The sequence below is a fragment of the Natator depressus genome, chromosome 4 (genome assembly GCF_965152275.1).
Source record: "Natator depressus isolate rNatDep1 chromosome 4, rNatDep2.hap1, whole genome shotgun sequence".
NCBI classification, from domain to species: Eukaryota; Metazoa; Chordata; order Testudines; family Cheloniidae; genus Natator; species Natator depressus.
In genome coordinates, this window is record NC_134237.1 from 50,105,060 (window position 1) to 50,122,545 (window position 17,486).

At 42.4% G+C, this 17,486-nt stretch overlaps 1 long non-coding RNA gene across 1 annotated transcript in view; it reads left to right on the forward strand.

Annotated features, from left to right (window-relative positions):
- The window catches only part of LOC141986415 (uncharacterized), a 52,348-nt gene that overhangs the window by 14,533 nt on the left and 20,329 nt on the right, over positions 1-17,486 (forward strand). The window lies entirely within an intron of this gene.

Sequence of the window (17,486 nt, forward strand, 5' to 3'; positions counted from 1 at the left end):
TGACCTTTTACAAGTGCTCAACAATAACCGTTCCCTATGAAATAAATCAATGAACATGTGTACAGTACCTCAGCAGTGGCATGATAGTTTCAAGATGAAGTTGTAACAAAACAGTGGAATCTAATCCATGCAGCTCGGTCTGGCAGATTTCATTAGGTATGTGGCTAATATGTATGCATGTATGTATGCATATGTAACTTTACAAAATACGTTAAAGTTTAAAGTCTGAAACCTTGAACACAGCAATCCCTCACGACAAATCTGTCTCTTAAGGATGCCCTTAATGTAATAATATTGCAATAGATTAATTTCATAACTCTGTTTAAACCCACTATGTATAGCTCCTTTATAATACACACACAATCCAAAAAAGAATTTGCTATAACAAGAGCCTCACATTCTTCGAAAGGAGTAACAATTATATTAGAAAGATTTATCCTGATATTATACACCAGTTTCCTTTTAAATGCACTTCATTACCCACAGTAACAAGTTTTTTAAGTGCTGCTCTTTTCTGCCATCAAGCAATGCCTCTGTAACTGGCTCTGGAGTGGTAAAGTCTACTGTTAACCATATCTCATGCACTTAATATTTAAATACTGTTTGGTTGTCTGAGCTATAGCAGCCAGGCTTTAAGCCTTCATCTGTCAGCATGACTTGTGTTGAGGAGACCTTGTGCAGTGTGATCAGAAAGCAAGCAACAATGCAGCTATTCAGTCTTTCCCATTCATTGCAACCACATCTGTTTACATGGCCTGTGCCCACTACTGAAAAGGCTTGTCCTCCCACGTCCATTTTATCTCACACAGCTCAGAATGGCTGGCGACTTGGAAGCTTTTCTTCTGAAGATCTGCAGTTTCAAATTTATTTTATGAGAAAAAGTTGAAAGAAAGTCGAACAATAACATTTGAACTTTCCTCTAGTCTGATCTGAGTTTTATTGTAATCTGAGAATAGCTCTAAACTCTCCAAACTACCTATTAGTTTTCAAAATAAATTTTGCACATAGATTAGTGCCACTGAGTTTGTAGAGGTTGCTTTTTCCATTTCATTCTTTCATTAAAAATAATTTCAAGGTTTGTTTGTTTTTTAAATGTAAAAATATTCTGTATCAACCATTTTAAATACAACAGTGAAAGTATTCACAGAAGGAACAGAATTCTTGTGGTAGAGATATATTATATAATACTCTGTTTGGAGTCTCTACCTCTAGATTCTATAGTACCCTAAATAGCTTATCTAGACATATGGTGAGAACAGTAAGATTTTACTTTTATTTACAGTCAGATTCTGCCATTTTCAATCCAGGTAATACCTTGTTTGGTGGATACTGCATTTAAATCAATGGAATAAGATTCTCTAAACATGAGCTGAATCTGTCCCTTAAATAAATGCCAAATCCTGTATTATATACTCAGGTAAAACTCCCATTAGCATGAAATTAAGGTCTGATTTTCACCAACAAATCCTATTGAAGTCAATGTAAGCAGCAGCTGTTCATCACCTCTGAAAATAAAACCCTAATATTTATGAAAGTCTATTGGCAAAATTCTTCCCTCATGTACTTCTTCTTTCTCTGTATTTACAATGAGAGTACAATTTGGCTCAATTGATTCACTGTGGTCAATGAGTTTAGTGACATCAATTGGAGTTTTGCCTGAGTAAGGATTGCAGGGTCATATGTCTGCTAGAAGCCACCACAATGTCTGGGGAAGGAACTTGCAGTACATAATTATATCATAAAATGAATGTGTCTGTAAGCGTATGGATGCTCACTTCATATCTGTTAGATAATACAGAAAAGGAAGGAGGAAGGAGAAATGTATTTAATGTATTGTAGAGAAAAAGATAGTCCACTTTTTGAAAAAGTATTAAATATTGGAAGATTAGATTGAGGGGGAAATGACACTGAAAGAAACAGAAGAAAAGATAACCAAGATATTCATGTTGATTCTCATGTTGTGGGCTGTGAATCATTGGTAATCTGCGGTCCACTTGGTGGTTGTCCATGGAGAGCTATATGATCATATGATTCTGACCCCCCTTCCTCCTTCTAGCTGCTAAACTGCATTAAAAGACAGCAAAAAAAAAATACATTCCATGTTGTCCTTATGTTACTTTTCTATGGCCATATAGTTCCCACAGTGATGTTAGATCATTTTGAATGGGAAGGGACATAATCCATGAGGGTCACACTGTGGAAAAATTTGAAAACCCTTCCACTAGCAGGAGGAAAGGCAGAATGTAAAAAGGGAAGAAGTGAGAGTAAAGAGAAGGGGGATATTATATTTGGGGTTTTTTAAGTATAATATTAGATTTTTAAAAAATCAATCTTGTTTGGTGATTGCCATCAAAATTTTTGAGTTTCCCTTCTTGAACCAAACTACTGATTAATGTCTCAACTGTGCTATTTAGACAGAGCCTCACGTTATAGAATCATACCACCATGAGAAGAGTCCCTGCAGAAATTCTGACTAGCCAGCCAGCATTCCTCTCAGAGCTCCTCAATGTGCAATGTGAGCATGTCCCTTGCTACTTTCCTTTAGGAAAACAGTATATTCCCCTACTGTGCTTGATCACCCTTGCCGGCCAGTAAAAGGGGTGGGGTGGGGGGGGCAAAGTACAGCCTATCACTTTCCCTCCTGTGCTCCCCCCATACATTTTATGGGGTAACTTCCCAGGGGACATATGGAGAAAGCAGTCCCTGTGTTCTGGAGAGTGCAGGTGCTGTCATTGTGCCCAACTGGAAAGGGGGTCTTTGTGCCCTCGTCTATCACTTGCCCAGTCTGGTTTGGAATCTGGCCCTAAGTGACTTACCCAAGGTTACAAGAGTCAGTAACAAAGTAAGGAACAGAAACCACATGCGAGTCCAGTTTTTATACTGAACCACTATTAGGTTGTGACATAAACCAACAACTACAAACTTAAGTCTCACACTTCATCCTTCTCTTGTACTGTTGTTCGCAAATATTACAGCATACATGGTCAAAAAGTACTATATATTTAGAGACAGACGAAAAGTACTGGGTAAATTCCCATGGTATATAAGTCATGCTGAATTTATTGGGTCTCTAGGACCATTGCATATCATCATGGGTCCTAAAGATATTCATGAAGGGTAAAATCCTGGCCTATTGATGTCAATAGGAGTGTTGACTTCAATGGGACCAGGATGTGACCTTAGAAGTTCAAGAGTTTGACTTAAAAGGTAAGAAAAGTTAAATATTTCAACATCTACCACATAAATCAGACACTATACTGAGGTTGCCTGCAATAACAAGACACAAAGCAAGTAATCAAGAAAAGGGAGAGAAGCCCAGATTTGTATCAATGTTGTAGAATAAAATCAGATGATTAAACACAACCCTAGCATTTTTCTCGTTTGCATTTATCTTGTATTGAGGACAAAATGCTGTTTTTACTGAACAAGAGAGGTTGAAGAATTATTGTTGAAACTCAGTAGAGTCTGACCAAATGGAAGTTCCAAACTGCACATACATTTTTAGAATTAACACGATGGTATACAAGAATAGATGGTACAGTATGTTCTGGATTTTATACACAGGTCTCAGTGGCTTTTACCTTGCTCCCGCCATTTTGCTGTTAAAACATTGTTTGTATAATTAGTTTCATTGAATGGGCAAACACTAATTTCAACATAGGGTATCAATGGTTAATTTTAATTATTGTTTTCTCATGTGCCTTATACCATAAATTATATTGAGTTTAGTCCCAGGTGAATTTAGAACTTTGCAATGTGTCAAATCGATAATCCCGAAGACAAGATTAAAGTCCTATATTTATCTACCAAACAGATACCACATGGTCAGGGGAAATGCAGGCATCTCAACATTTCACCACTACTGTGCATCAATCCTGCCTCCCAGTGGGTAAGGATTGAGAAAGTTGTTCCGTCTCCATGCGGCCTTACCAATGAGATTTGCAGAAAGGTCATCACAAACCAAAAATAGTTTTTTTTATGACATAGACATGTGTCCCAGTAGGACACCACTGAGACCACAAATTCATAGAATCATAGAATCATAGAATATCAGGGTTGGAAGGGACCCTAGAAGGTCATCTAGTCCAACCCCCTGCTCGAAGCAGGACCAATTCCCAGTTAAATCATCCCAGCCAGGGCTTTGTCAAGCCTGACCTTAAAAACCTCTAAGGAAGGAGATTCTACCACCTCCCTAGGTAACGCATTCCAGTGTTTCACCACTCTCTTAGTGAAAAAGTTTTTCCTAATATCCAATCTAAACCTCCCCCATTGCAACTTGAGACCATTACTCCTCGTTCTGTCATCTGCTACCATTGAGAACAGTCTAGAGCCATCCTCTTTGGAACCCCCTTTCAGGTAGTTGAAAGCAGCTATCAAATCCCCCCTCATTCTTCTCTTCTGCAGACTAAACAATCCCAGCTCCCTCAGCCTCTCCTCATAAGTCATGTGTTCCAGACCCCTAATCATTTTTGTTGCCCTTCGCTGGACTCTCTCCAATTTATCCACATCCTTCTTGTAGTGTGGGGCCTAAAACTGGACACAGTACTCCAGATGAGGCCTCACCAGTGTCGAATAGAGGGGAACGATCATGTCCCTCGATCTGCTCGCTATGCCCCTACTTATACATCCCAAAATGCCATTGGCCTTCTTGGCAACAAGGGCACACTGTTGACTCATATCCAGCTTCTCGTCCACTGTCACCCCTAGGTCCTTTTCCGCAGAACTGCTGCCTAGCCATTCGGTCCCTAGTCTGTAGCGGTGCATTGGATTCTTCCATCCTAAGTGCAGGACCCTGCACTTATCCTTATTGAACCTCATCAGATTTCTTTTGGCCCAATCCTCCAATTTGTCTAGGTCCTTCTGTATCCTATCCCTCCCCTCCAGCGTATCTACCACTCCTCCCAGTTTAGTATCATCCGCAAATTTGCTGAGAGTGCAATCCACACCATCCTCCAGATCATTTATGAAGATATTGAACAAAACCGGCCCCAGGACCGACCCCTGGGGCACTCCACTTGACACCGGCTGCCAACTAGACATGGAGCCATTGATCACTACCTGTTGAGCCCGACAATCTAGCCAGCTTTCTACCCACCTTATAGTGCATTCATCCAGCCCATACTTCCTTAACTTGCTGACAAGAATACTGTGGGAGACCGTGTCAAAAGCTTTGCTAAAGTCAAGAAACAATACATCCACTGCTTTCCCTTCATCCACAGAACCAGTAATCTCATCATAAAAGGCGATTAGATTAGTCAGGCATGACCTTCCCTTGGTGAATCCATGCTGACTGTTCCTGATCACTTTCCTCTCATGTAAGTGCTTCAGGATTGATTCTTTGAGGACCTGCTCCATGATTTTTCCAGGGACTGAGGTGAGGCTGACTGGCCTGTAGTTCCCAGGATCCTCCTTCTTCCCTTTTTTAAAGATTGGCACTACATTAGCCTTTTTCCAGTCATCCGGGACTTCCCCCGTTCGCCACGAGTTTTCAAAGATAATGGCCAAGGGCTCTGCAATCACAGCCGCCAATTCCTTCAGCACTCTCGGATGCAACTCGTCCGGCCCCATGGACTTGTGCACTTCCAGCTTTTCTAAATAGTCCCTAACCACCTCTATCTCCACAGAGGGCTGGCCATCTCTTCCCCATTCTGTGATGCCCAGCGCAGCAGTCTGGGAGCTGACCTTGTTAGTGAAAACAGAGGCAAAAAAAGCATTGAGTACATTAGCTTTTTCCACATCCTCTGTCACTAGGTTGCCTCCCTCATTCAGTAAGGGGCCCACACTTTCCTTGGCTTTCTTCTTGTTGCCAACATACCTGAAGAAACCCTTCTTGTTACTCTTGACATCTCTTGCTAGCTGCAGCTCCAGGTGCGATTTGGTCCTCCTGATATCTTTCCTACATGCCCGAGCAATATTTTTATACTCTTCCCTGGTCATATGTCCAACCTTCCACTTCTTGTAAGCTTCTTTTTTATGTTTAAGATCCGCTAGGATTTCACCATTAAGCCAAGCTGGTCGCCTGCCATATTTACTATTCTTTCGACTCATCGGGATGGTTTGTCCCTGTAACCTCAACAGGGATTCCTTGAAATACAGCCAGCTCTCCTGGACTCCCTTCCCCTTCATGTTAGTCCCCCAGGGGATCCTGGCCATCTGTTCCCTGAGGGAGTCGAAGTCTGCTTTCCTGAAGTCCAGGGTCCATATCCTGCTGCTTACCTTTCTTCCTTATCTTTCTATGTGAAATTCTTTTCACATAGATCACTGAAGAACTGCTAGATGGTAACAAATTTTGGCAACTATTCCTTTTTATTCTGGTCCCTTCCATGTGTCAACTTATCATTGGATTTTTCACTGTGGTGGGATTTCATACAAATGATCATAGTAGGAACTGATCATCCTTTGATGCCACAGTAAAATTGTGGGAGATGATTTCTTTTAATTTATTTTTAATAACTTCCCACCAATGAATTTGAAAGTGCTAATAAATTTTCACAAGATTGACTCAAAAATGCAGCCATCAGACAATTGTATGTCTTTAGCAAATTGGAAAAATAAGTAAAATTGCTATATGCTTGGTATGCAAACAGTGTGAGATTTACAAGTTGGCAGGGATACTGAAATACTCACACTATTTGCGCTTTGGAAAGGTTTGTTCTGAGGGATTACCTCATTACCCTCATATCCCAAGAGGTGAGGTTTGGCTGTTCAGTTCATGAAGAAATTACATAAGAGAATTAAGCACTACCATACTGGCATGAAGGATAAAGAGAGAAGAGATTTACGAAAAAACCTCAAAACACTCCAGTAGGTGGAAATAAACAAAAATCATTATTAATTGATACTGTGAACACTGTGTGTGTGTGTGTGTGTGTGTGTCCCCTCACCCTCCTCTGCTTTTTTTTCCTCTACTGCATCCTCCTTCCAACCAATCTTCAATCAAGCAAATAGCATATGGTATGTTCTGTAGAGTATCAACAGCAGATGGGTGCTGTAGAAACACAGTTATAGGAGATAAGAAAAAATTATAATAGACACAAACCTCATAATCTAAGGTATAAGCCAGCCGCAAATTGTCAGAAACCTCCCTTATTGGCTAGTTATTTTATTATGGAATTTCTTGTACCATCCTCTGAAGCATTTTATACTAAGAACATAAAAACAGCCATACTGGGTTAGACCAATGGTCCATCTATCTCCGTATCCTGTCTTCTGACAGTGGCAGTGCCAGATGCTTCAGAAGAAATGAACAGAACATGGCAATTATCGAGAGATCCATCCCCTCTCATCCAATCCCAGCTTCTGGCAGTTGGAAGTTCAGGGAACCTCGGAGCATGCGGTTGTGTCTCTGACTATCTTGGCTAATAGTCATCGATGGACCGATCCTCCATGAATTTATCTAATTCTTTTTTTAATCCACTTATAGCTTTTGGCCTGCACAATATCTCATGATAATGAGTTTCACAGGTTGATTGTGTGTTGTATGAAGTATACTTCCTTTTGTTTGTTTCAAACCTGCTGCCTATTAATTTCTTCACCACCAGAAACTGGAACTGGACCACAGGGGATGGATCACTCAATAATTGCCTTGTTCTCTTCATTCACTCTGATGCATCTGGCACCAGCCACTATTGGAAGCCAGGATACTGGGATAGATGGCTCATTGGTCTGATCCATATTGGGTCTTATGTTTTTACATGAAGGAGTAAATAACACTTTCCTATTCACTTTCTCCATACCATTTATGATTTTATTGACCTCGATCATATCCCTCCTTAGCCATCTTTTTGCTAAACTGAACAGTCCCAATCTTTTAAATCTCTCCTGTTCCATACCCCAGTCATTTTTGTTGCCCTTCTCTGTACCTTTCCCAGTTCTACTATATCTTTTATGAGTCCCTTGCAGACAGAAAATGGGAATAAATGGTCTGTAGGTTTGCTGCAATACAGCTATAGAATTACAGTAGATCCTCCTAGAGCTGAAGGGAGAGCATGGACCTGTGAATGGCTGAGCTCCACCCCTCCAAGATCAATCCAAAGCCTATGCAGAGACTTGGAATAACTCTCTGCATCCAAAGGGTATAATTACTAGACTCTTACAAGAATCCTTTGAGGAAGAATGAGTGCAATGGTGTAGCAGCATTGTGGAGCACACACCACCCTAGAAAGAGATATACTTGGCTTCCTAGAGGTTAGAAGTATGGGAAGATCCAAGAGAACTTTGGAATCAAAGGCTCTAAATCATCCAAGCACTTCCTGAATGAATCTATGATGCTATTTTCTTCGTGTTTGCTTCTGAGATAGTTCTGAGTCTCCAGACAAGACAGCAGCAGTATTTTTTCTTTTCCCCCATATTCTTAAAAGGTAGAAAAGAGCAGAACTAAAACCTCCACTAAGAATGGGTTTACCTTAGGTCCTGGAGATGTTTAAGCTGTCTCTGTAGCAAGAGAGCTTCCAGGACGGAAAGGGTTCTCCAACCAATTCCTGCTCAGGAGCAGGCTTCATTTGTGCTAAGGGAGTCTCTGGTACCAAAGGTGCTACTCAAAGTAAAAGTGGCAGAAGTTGGCCCTTTGTCAGAAGCTGCAGGGTGTCTGTGGCCGGGATTTTGGTTTATCCCCTTGCAAAATTCAGATCCTAAAGTGTGAGAGTGCTTAGAACTAGACTTTTTGTTCAAGATCATCTCTGGTTCTTGCACTGCCAGAGAATATCTGTGTACAAAGATGCTTACGCAAAAACTAAACACAGGTTTTCTACTCTGTGTTCTGGATCAGGATGTATGTTTCCTTTCTTATGACTGTGGCGTATGAGTATTGTAGAGCAATGAAATCAATACAAATATATCAAACTTGCATAACTATTATAAAATGATACTCTTTCCCTTACCCCTTAATACATTCTTCATCAGGAGCCTACATTCTACACTGTTATCCAACAGATGTTTTTCTTTTCTAATACTGTGAGCCTGCTATGACTGCAAAAAAAAAAAAAAGTCACTGCAGCAGTTCATAACTTAGATAGTGAGCTGCTCAGAGTAGAGACCATCCTTCTTCAGTGTCTGGAAAACACTAAGGAGAATAAATAATGAAAGCTAGTAATAAAAGAAGAATGAAACAAAAAGTCACCACCCTCTCCGCATATGGAACACAGAGTATAACGTACCCACTGCAGTGCTGCTACATTTAACAGTAGTTACCCTGGAACTCTCAGGTTAAAACAATAACAGTGGAAAAACTAAACTCTTTTGACAGTTTTTTTCCTCTTGAAAGATCCAATTAAAAAAAACAACAACATTTGCATAAGGAGCTATTTTGGACTGGTCAGACATAATTTTAACAGGGTGGCAATGGGAGTCAAGCTGTTAGGCTTGCCAGCACTCTTCTGAAATCATAGAGAGATCCCATGACAGGACCGGGGATGAAGCCAACAGTAGCACTATTCATTACATTTTAGTTCACATGATACATTCAGCTCAGCCCACAGGGGGTAAAATTTCAAAACAAAGCACTGGAGATACGCACCCAAATCCCATTACCTGATAATGGGATTTGTGTGCATAAAGTCCCGTGTACTGAAAATTTAAATTTAGGTGCCTAGTTTTCCATGTGACCCAGCAAGTCACTAAGTAGAAAACAGCAAAGTGGAGTTTCTGTTTTGGGAACTTTCACAATGCTTCCCCTTCCCTGGTTTGTACATTTACCAGATAGATCCCATCATCTAAAATGTGATTTTTCAAGTATGATCAGGAAAGCTTGTGCATTTGCAGACAGATACGAGTGATGTAGTCAAAGAAATATGGAATAATCATTAAAAATAGCTGACATACTGTATCAAACTACTTGATGTTGAATTCTTTCTCTCTGAATCTTGCGGCACTTTCTGAAGGGATGAAGGAGCTAGAGACCAAGTTTAAAAAAGGGTCATGCAGCAAGAAGAACCCTTTATAAAAGCTGCTACTGATTTCTTCTGCCTAACCCAGACAATTAGTTGGCTCAAGGTGGCGTGCACAGGTGAAACATTACCAGCCTTGCTGCAAGGAGTGAGAAAACCCATAAACAGATAAAATACTATGAAAAATAGATCCAGGCAGCTGTGGTTTTAGAATTGTTTATAAGCTGTCTTCCAGCAGATGTGTGTTCAGGTAGACATGCACTCCACACTCCATGAAATAGAACTCACAGAGCTACTATCATGTCATCCCCTCTGGGAGAATGAGTCTGGACCAACAAAAAGGAGGAGAGGGAGGTGGCCATTAAAGCCGCCTGATTCAGTAAATAGGAAAGTTTGTTCAGAGCTGCTTGGACTGCAGCCTATCCTTGCCAAAAGCCATCTCCTCCGCATGGGTCTGAGACACAACCTAGCAGCACAACTACATTGAGAGTCATTCGACCAACGACCCAGGCCCCTGCATCCTATCACCTCTGGAGTGGGGTCAGGCTGGCTCTAGGTTTTTTGCCACCCCAAGGTCCGAGAGTGCTACTGCCCAAGAAAAGAAAAAAAAAAAAAAAAGGAAAAAAAAAAGGGTGGCCAGAAGAACGCCGCCCCTGGAATTGTGCTGCCCCAAGCACATGCTTGCTTTGCTGGTGCCTAGAGCCGGACCTGAGTGGAGTGGTAAATAAGGAGGGCTGATACTGTTGGTTCCCCTAGCAGTAACTCCAGCATAGATTTCTGGTTTCCATGTTCACTGACTGCACCTAGGAACCTCACCCTTGAAATGCTTCTTCAGTGCCTGGGGAAAAACTAGTCCTATGGATCTCACAAGGAGGCTTTTCATTGGAGTGCACTGAAGGAAAACGTGCTATGGAGTTGATCCTCTCCTTTCCACAGATTTGGGGATGGGAGAGGAGGAGTCAAGAAGGCCAATGGCATTTTGGGATGTATAAGTAGGGGCATAGCGAGCAGATCGAGGGACGTGATCGTTCCCCTCTATTCGACATTGGTGAGGCCTCATCTGGAGTACTGTGTCCAGTTTTGGGCCTCACACTACAAGAAGGACGTGGATAAATTGGAGAGAGTCCAGCGAAGGGCAACAAAAATGATTAGGGGTCTGGAACACGTGACTTATGAGGAGAGGCTGAGGGAACTGGGATTGTTTAGTCTGCAGAAGAGAAGAATGAGGGGGGATTTGATAGCTGCTTTCAACTACCTGAGAGGTGGTTCCAGAGAGGATGGTTCTAGACTATTCTCAGTGGTAGAAGAGGACAGGACAAGGAGTAATGGTCTCAAGTTGCAGTGGGGGAGGTTTAGGTTGGATATTAGGAAAAACTTTTTCACTAGGAGGGTGGTGAAACACTGGAATGCGTTACCTAGGGAGGTGGTAGAATCTCCTTCCTTGGAAGTTTTTAAGGTCAGGCTTGACAAAGCCCTGGCTGGGATGATTTGATTGGGAATTGGTCCTGCTTTGAGCAGGGGGTTGGACTAGATGACCTCCTGAGGTCCCTTCCAACCCTGATATTCTATGATTCTATGAGTCAGGCCCCTTGTTCTCCCCTTGATACCTAATAGCAGAGACGAGCATATGTACATGCCCAGGAGTTACTGATTCATTACCTATTCTACAGCAGCCTGTACAGAACTATCGTGAACTTACAGTATAATATACCAAGTTTTAATTTTGTTTTTGGGAGTTTCAATCTCATATTGCAACATTTCATAACTATATTTATCTTCTACAGCTATAAACTAAGTCTCTTTTGGGACAACAGACTATCATTGTTTATTAATATTCATTGTGAATTCCCTCCTCTGGTTTATGGAACCTTAACTATGTGCAGTTCTTCAACTGTTTGTGGGGATAGCAGGAAAAAACAAGACTCATTCAAAGGAGTACAGTTTACAAAGTAAAGTCACTAAATACATTCACTATCTGATTTAACTGTAATTGCTCATTTAATTTAAAAAAATGCCATTTCTTGGGATCTGCTTCATTCATACCAATCCTCCTCCTATGCAGGATTGCTCACTTTAGTAATAAGAAAAGGAAGACTTGTGGCACCTTAGAGACTAACAAATTTATTTGAGCATAAGCTTTCGTGAGCTATAGCTCACTTCATCGGATGTATTCAGTGGAAAATACAGTGGGGAGATTTATATACACAGAGAACATGAAACAATGGGTGTTACCATACACACTGTAACCAGAGTGATCAGGTAAGGTACCCAGAAGTTACCTACTACAGGATAGGCCCAACAAAGAAAATAACAGAACGCCACTAGCCATCACCTTCAGCCCCCAACTAAAACCTCTCCAATGCATCATCAAGGATCTACAACCTATCCTGAAGGATGACCCATCACCCTCACAGATCTTGGGAGACAGGCCAGTCCTTGCTTACAGACAGCCCCCCAACCTGAAGCAAATACTCACCAGCAACCACACACCACACTACAGAACCACTAACCCAGGAACCTATCCTTGCAACAAAGCCCATTGCCAACTGTGCCCACATATCTCTAAGGTGCCACAAGACACCATCATAGGGCCTAATCACATCAGCCACACTATCAGAGACTCATTCACCTGCACATCTACCAATATGATTTATGCCATCACGTGCCAGCAATTCCCCTCTGTCATGTACATTGGCCAAACTGGACAGTCTCAACGTAAGAGAATAAATGGACACAAATCAGACGTCAAGAATTATACCATTCAAAAACCAGTCAGAGAATATTTCAATCTCTTTGGTCACTTGATTACAGACCTAAAAGTTGCAATTCTTCAACAAAAAAACTTCAAAAACAGACTCCAAGGAGAGACTGCTGAATTGGAATTAATTTGCAAACTGGATACAATTAACTTAGGCTTGAATAAAGACTGGGAGTGGATGGGTCATTACACAAAGTAAAACTATTTCCCCATGTTTATTCCCCCCCCCCCCCGCTGTTCCTCAGATGTCCTGGTTAACTGCTGGAAATGGCCCACCTTGATTATCACTATAAAAGTCCCCCCGCCCACCGCTCTCCTGCTGGTAATAGTTCACCTTACCTGATCACTCTCGTTACAGTGTGTATGGTTTCATGTTCTCTGTGTATATAAATCTCCCCACTGTAGCTCATGAAAGGTTATGCTCAAATACATTTGTTAGTCTCTAAGGTGCCATGAGTCCTCCTTTTCTTTTTGCGGATACAGACTAACACGGCTGCTACTCTGAAACCTGTCACTTTAGTAATGTTTTTCCCAGCATGCTTTTCTGGATGGTGGCTTTAAATTTAGTAGACACTAGGAGCTGTATTAATTCCTGTTATGCTTTCCCTCCGCTTATTCCTGAAGAGCTAGCACATTGTGGAGAGGGCTTCATTAGCATGGAATCAGGGTGGGTCCTCTTCGCGGGGAGGGCTAGATTTAGAGTGATAGGCAGGGCAATAAATTGAACACCAAGACCCAGATCCACAAAGGTATATAGGCTTCTAGTTCCCATAGATTTCAATAGAAGTTCGGAGCCTAAAAACTTTGTGGATCTGGGCCTGACAGCATGCCCCAGAATGGGCAGGACTGGTCTATTTGCCATTGTCTGAGTCCACAGTCTGTTACCCCCACATAATGAGAACTTGGGCACCATAGACAGCTGCAAAAGCAGCTGCACAGCTGTTCCATGATCTAGCTAAGGAGTCTAGGCCCCCTCACAGAGTACCAGTGTACCACCCACTACTTGTGCTATATACAGATTCCGAGGCTGTGGGCCTAAAAATAATCAGATTAGGAACAAACATTCAGATTGATCAAAAGGTTCTTCTCACATAGCAAAGAATTCTGCAAAAATTCAGAAGGTGCCAACCTGGTTGTTTTCATTGATAGAGACATTAGTAACACTATTCATTCAATTTCAGTTCACGTGATGAAATGTAGCTCAGTTTGTAGGGGGTACATTTTAAAAGTGGGGCATGGAGTCATGCACATAGATCCTATTCTTTGGTAATTGGATTTGTGCATGTAAAATGTAGTGCACCGAAAATGGACATTTAGCCCAGTTTTCCATGTGACCCAACAAATCTTTAATGAGAAAACACAGCAAAGTCCTGGGAACTCTCACTTGGCTTCCCCTTCCCTTGTCTGTGCATTTCCAGAAGTGCCACATTATTTGGAGTGTGACTTTCAAACATGGTCAGATCATCTTGTGAAGTCCAGAGTGATGGGGCAGGAAGCAGAGAGAGGAGGAGTGAGCCTACAATCAGAAATATAGCTGATATTGTTTTAACAAACAGATTTATGTGGAATTCTCTGTCAGTCTAATTCATTCCGAAGGGATGAAAGAGTTATACATCAAGTTCTTTTAAAAAGGACTTCTGTTTTAATTATTAAAACAGTGCTATCAAAGAGCCTGTCTATAGGGAATTGTTTAATTTCGTGCTTTTGGGGGGGGCAATAGGGGGACCACTTATAAAATATAAATGTGTTATTTTATTTCTTCAGAGTGCTTTCAAAACGACCCTTACATTTCACATAGATTTCTTTCTGTCCTCTTTTCTCTTTGTTTCTGGGGGTGGGTGGCGCAGGGAAATTATTTATTTATTTTCAAAATGAGATTTTTTTTTCTTTGCATTCATTTCCGCTGAAACTGTGCCAAGCATATTGTTAGAAAGAATCTCTTATGTATGTGTTCTCACAGGAAGACTCATGCGTGAGAAGCTGGAATTTGACTATCTGCACTACTTCCGTGGGGACAACACCCACACTCCTTATTACACGGATAGTCATTTTCCGATATCCTGTTTTATGGGCTACTTCTGCAAGTGATATTTCAGGATAATGGCTTAACAAGACCCTTCTTTTACTGTCTTGGTCCATCTGCAACATGTTAGAGTTTTAAGTAACCTCAGCACCTCAAAGAGCCAAAAAAAAATACTATGAGCCTGGTGAAAGAGCTCAACCCCCCGAGAAAGGACCGAAATCCACACCACTGAGTGTTCCATTATTCATTAATAACAGTCTCTCTATTCAAATACTGACAATATAGTTAATGCAAACTTTGACTTGCATTTTGCTTATTGCAGTGGTTTTCTCAGATAAAAATATAGATACACAATGTGTAAGTAAATGCTTAGAAGCAAAGGCTACGTAGTTCAGGCTTTGTAAGCATATATGTAAAACAACAGGGTCTGGAATCAAGCAAATGAACACATGAAATTATAATTTTTGCATGTTTTTGACATTCAAATAGCAATAGTGCAATTTTGACAAAAAAGCAAAAGTTCAGGATTGTAAAAATGCCAGAAAATATAATTGAGTGTGTATGTGTGAAACATCATGACGCTTTAACCTCTTTTGTACCTTTCTGCTACACACTCACATTTAAAGTACTGGAAATGTATAAAAACCACTTATAATAGGAATCATTTTTGGACACATCTGGAACACTCATAATTATGACCAGAATTTTTCAGAGACTGTAAAAAAAGTATCTTTGTTTCTATATTTCCTTCCATATTGAGGATATTTGCAAAGATATGGATTGCTAAGAAATGAAGTCTGGGGTTTTCAGATTCTGTATCTGATCACAATTCTGAAATAAAACATATCAGACTGAAGCAACAGAATGCTGAAGCAGATGTTTCTAGCTTCATTCTGCCCAAAATAGAAAAACAAAACATTTTGGGATTCATGTATCTACAAAGAGTCGACAAGAATGGGTACAGTTTGCAAATGCACTTAAATAACTTAAGAGCCTAAGTTCCATTTTCAAAATAGATTTATACATTAAGTTGGTCTCATCATTCCAGAGTTTGCTCAGGTAATCAGCACTCAGGTTGCTCAGGTGAGCAGCCACACTGCAAAGTCATACCTGAGTTACTGTATCCTCACTGGTGTTGTACTTGCCCATGTGTTGCTATGACTTCTGGGTACATATGAAATACTGACAGACCCCACTCGTCAGGATCAAACCTGTGACTTCTGAAGCTTAGTGTATGAGCCTCTGCTGAATGAGCTAAAAGCCATATAGCTCTTAGCCAAGGCTGTAGCATACACACTCTCTAAGTGGTCTAGGTGCCACAAGAGGAGGACAGAGAACCACACGCAGTAGGCATGGCTTTCACATAGCCCATGGTTCTTTGTGCTACAGTAAAATGAGCTGCTCTATGGTTCTTTCCCCCTGAATTGTGGGAAAACTTGTCTGTCTTTCTGGGCACACAGGGAGAACTGGGGGGAGGCATTGGAGGACTATAAGCACTCAAATGATTTAGCCTGCATCCTCAGTGCAAAGTGGGTTACCAGCCCAAGTGAAAATGGAATGGAGAATCTAATCTAGGGTTGCCAGGTCTCCAGTTTTTGACTTGAACTCCCAATCAAAAAGGGACCCTGGTGGCTCTGGTCAGTACTGCTGACTGGGCCGTTAAAAGTCCGGTTGGCCCAAGGCAGGCTGGGGCGCGGAAGGGGGTTCAGGGTGTGGGCTCCAGGCGTCACTCACCTCAGGCGCCTCCCGGGGAGTGGAGACATGTCCCTGTGGCTTCTAGGCACACGGGTGGCCAGGGAGGCTCCGCACACTGCCCCCGAGTGCTGGCTCTGCCCCCGCAGCTCCCATTGGCCGCAGTTCTGAGCCAATGGGAGCTGTGGAACTAGCACTCAGGGTTCTGTGCACTCCCCCTGGCTCAGTCTCCACAGCTCCTATTACCACAGTTCCCGGCCAATGGAAGCTGCGGAGGCGGCACCCACCCTGGATGCCACTGCGCCCAGGAGCCACAGGGACATGTCATCGCTTCCCAGGAGGCACCTGAGGTAAGGGCTGCCCAGAGCCCGCACCCCCTCCAGCGCCCCAATCCCCTGCCCCAGTCCTGAGCCCCCTCCTGCACCCAAACTCCCTCCTGGAGACTGCACTCTAACCCCTTGCCCCTGCCCTGAGCCCCCTTATGCACTCCAAACCCCTCATTCTGGCCCCACCTCAAAGACCACACCCCCAGCCAGAGCCCTCACTCCCTCCCACACCCCCCAACTTCCTACCCCAGCCCAGAACCCCCTCCCGCACCCTGGACCCCTCATATCTGGCCTCACTACGGAGCCCACACCCCCAGCCCAGAGCCCGTACCCCCTCCCACACCCAAGCCCCAGCACCAGCTCAGCCACCCGGAGCCCACACCCTAAACCCTCCCGCACCAAAAACCCCCTGCCCCAGCCCAGTGAAAATGCACAAGTGAGCAAGGGTGGGGGAAAGTGAGCAATGGAGAGAGGGGGGATGGAGTGAGTGGGGGGCAGGGCCTTGGAGAAGGGGTGGGGCAGGGCAAGCATGTTTGGTTTTCTAAAAATATAAAGTTTACAACCCTAATGTAATCCATACTCCCAGCTCTGCTAGCTAGCCTGGGTGGAAAGCACCACTGAACTTAGGTGAGAGGGTTGGGTGTGTGAATGGGAGGGGGGTTATGAGCAAAACCCAGGTATAGAGCCCAGGCTAACTGTGCAGTTAAGACATACCTTAGAAGTAGGGTGACAATTTTGGTTGGACCTATTCCTAAAGGTTTCATCATCTGACAATCTTTAAAGATTAATCTTTAATTCTTGGA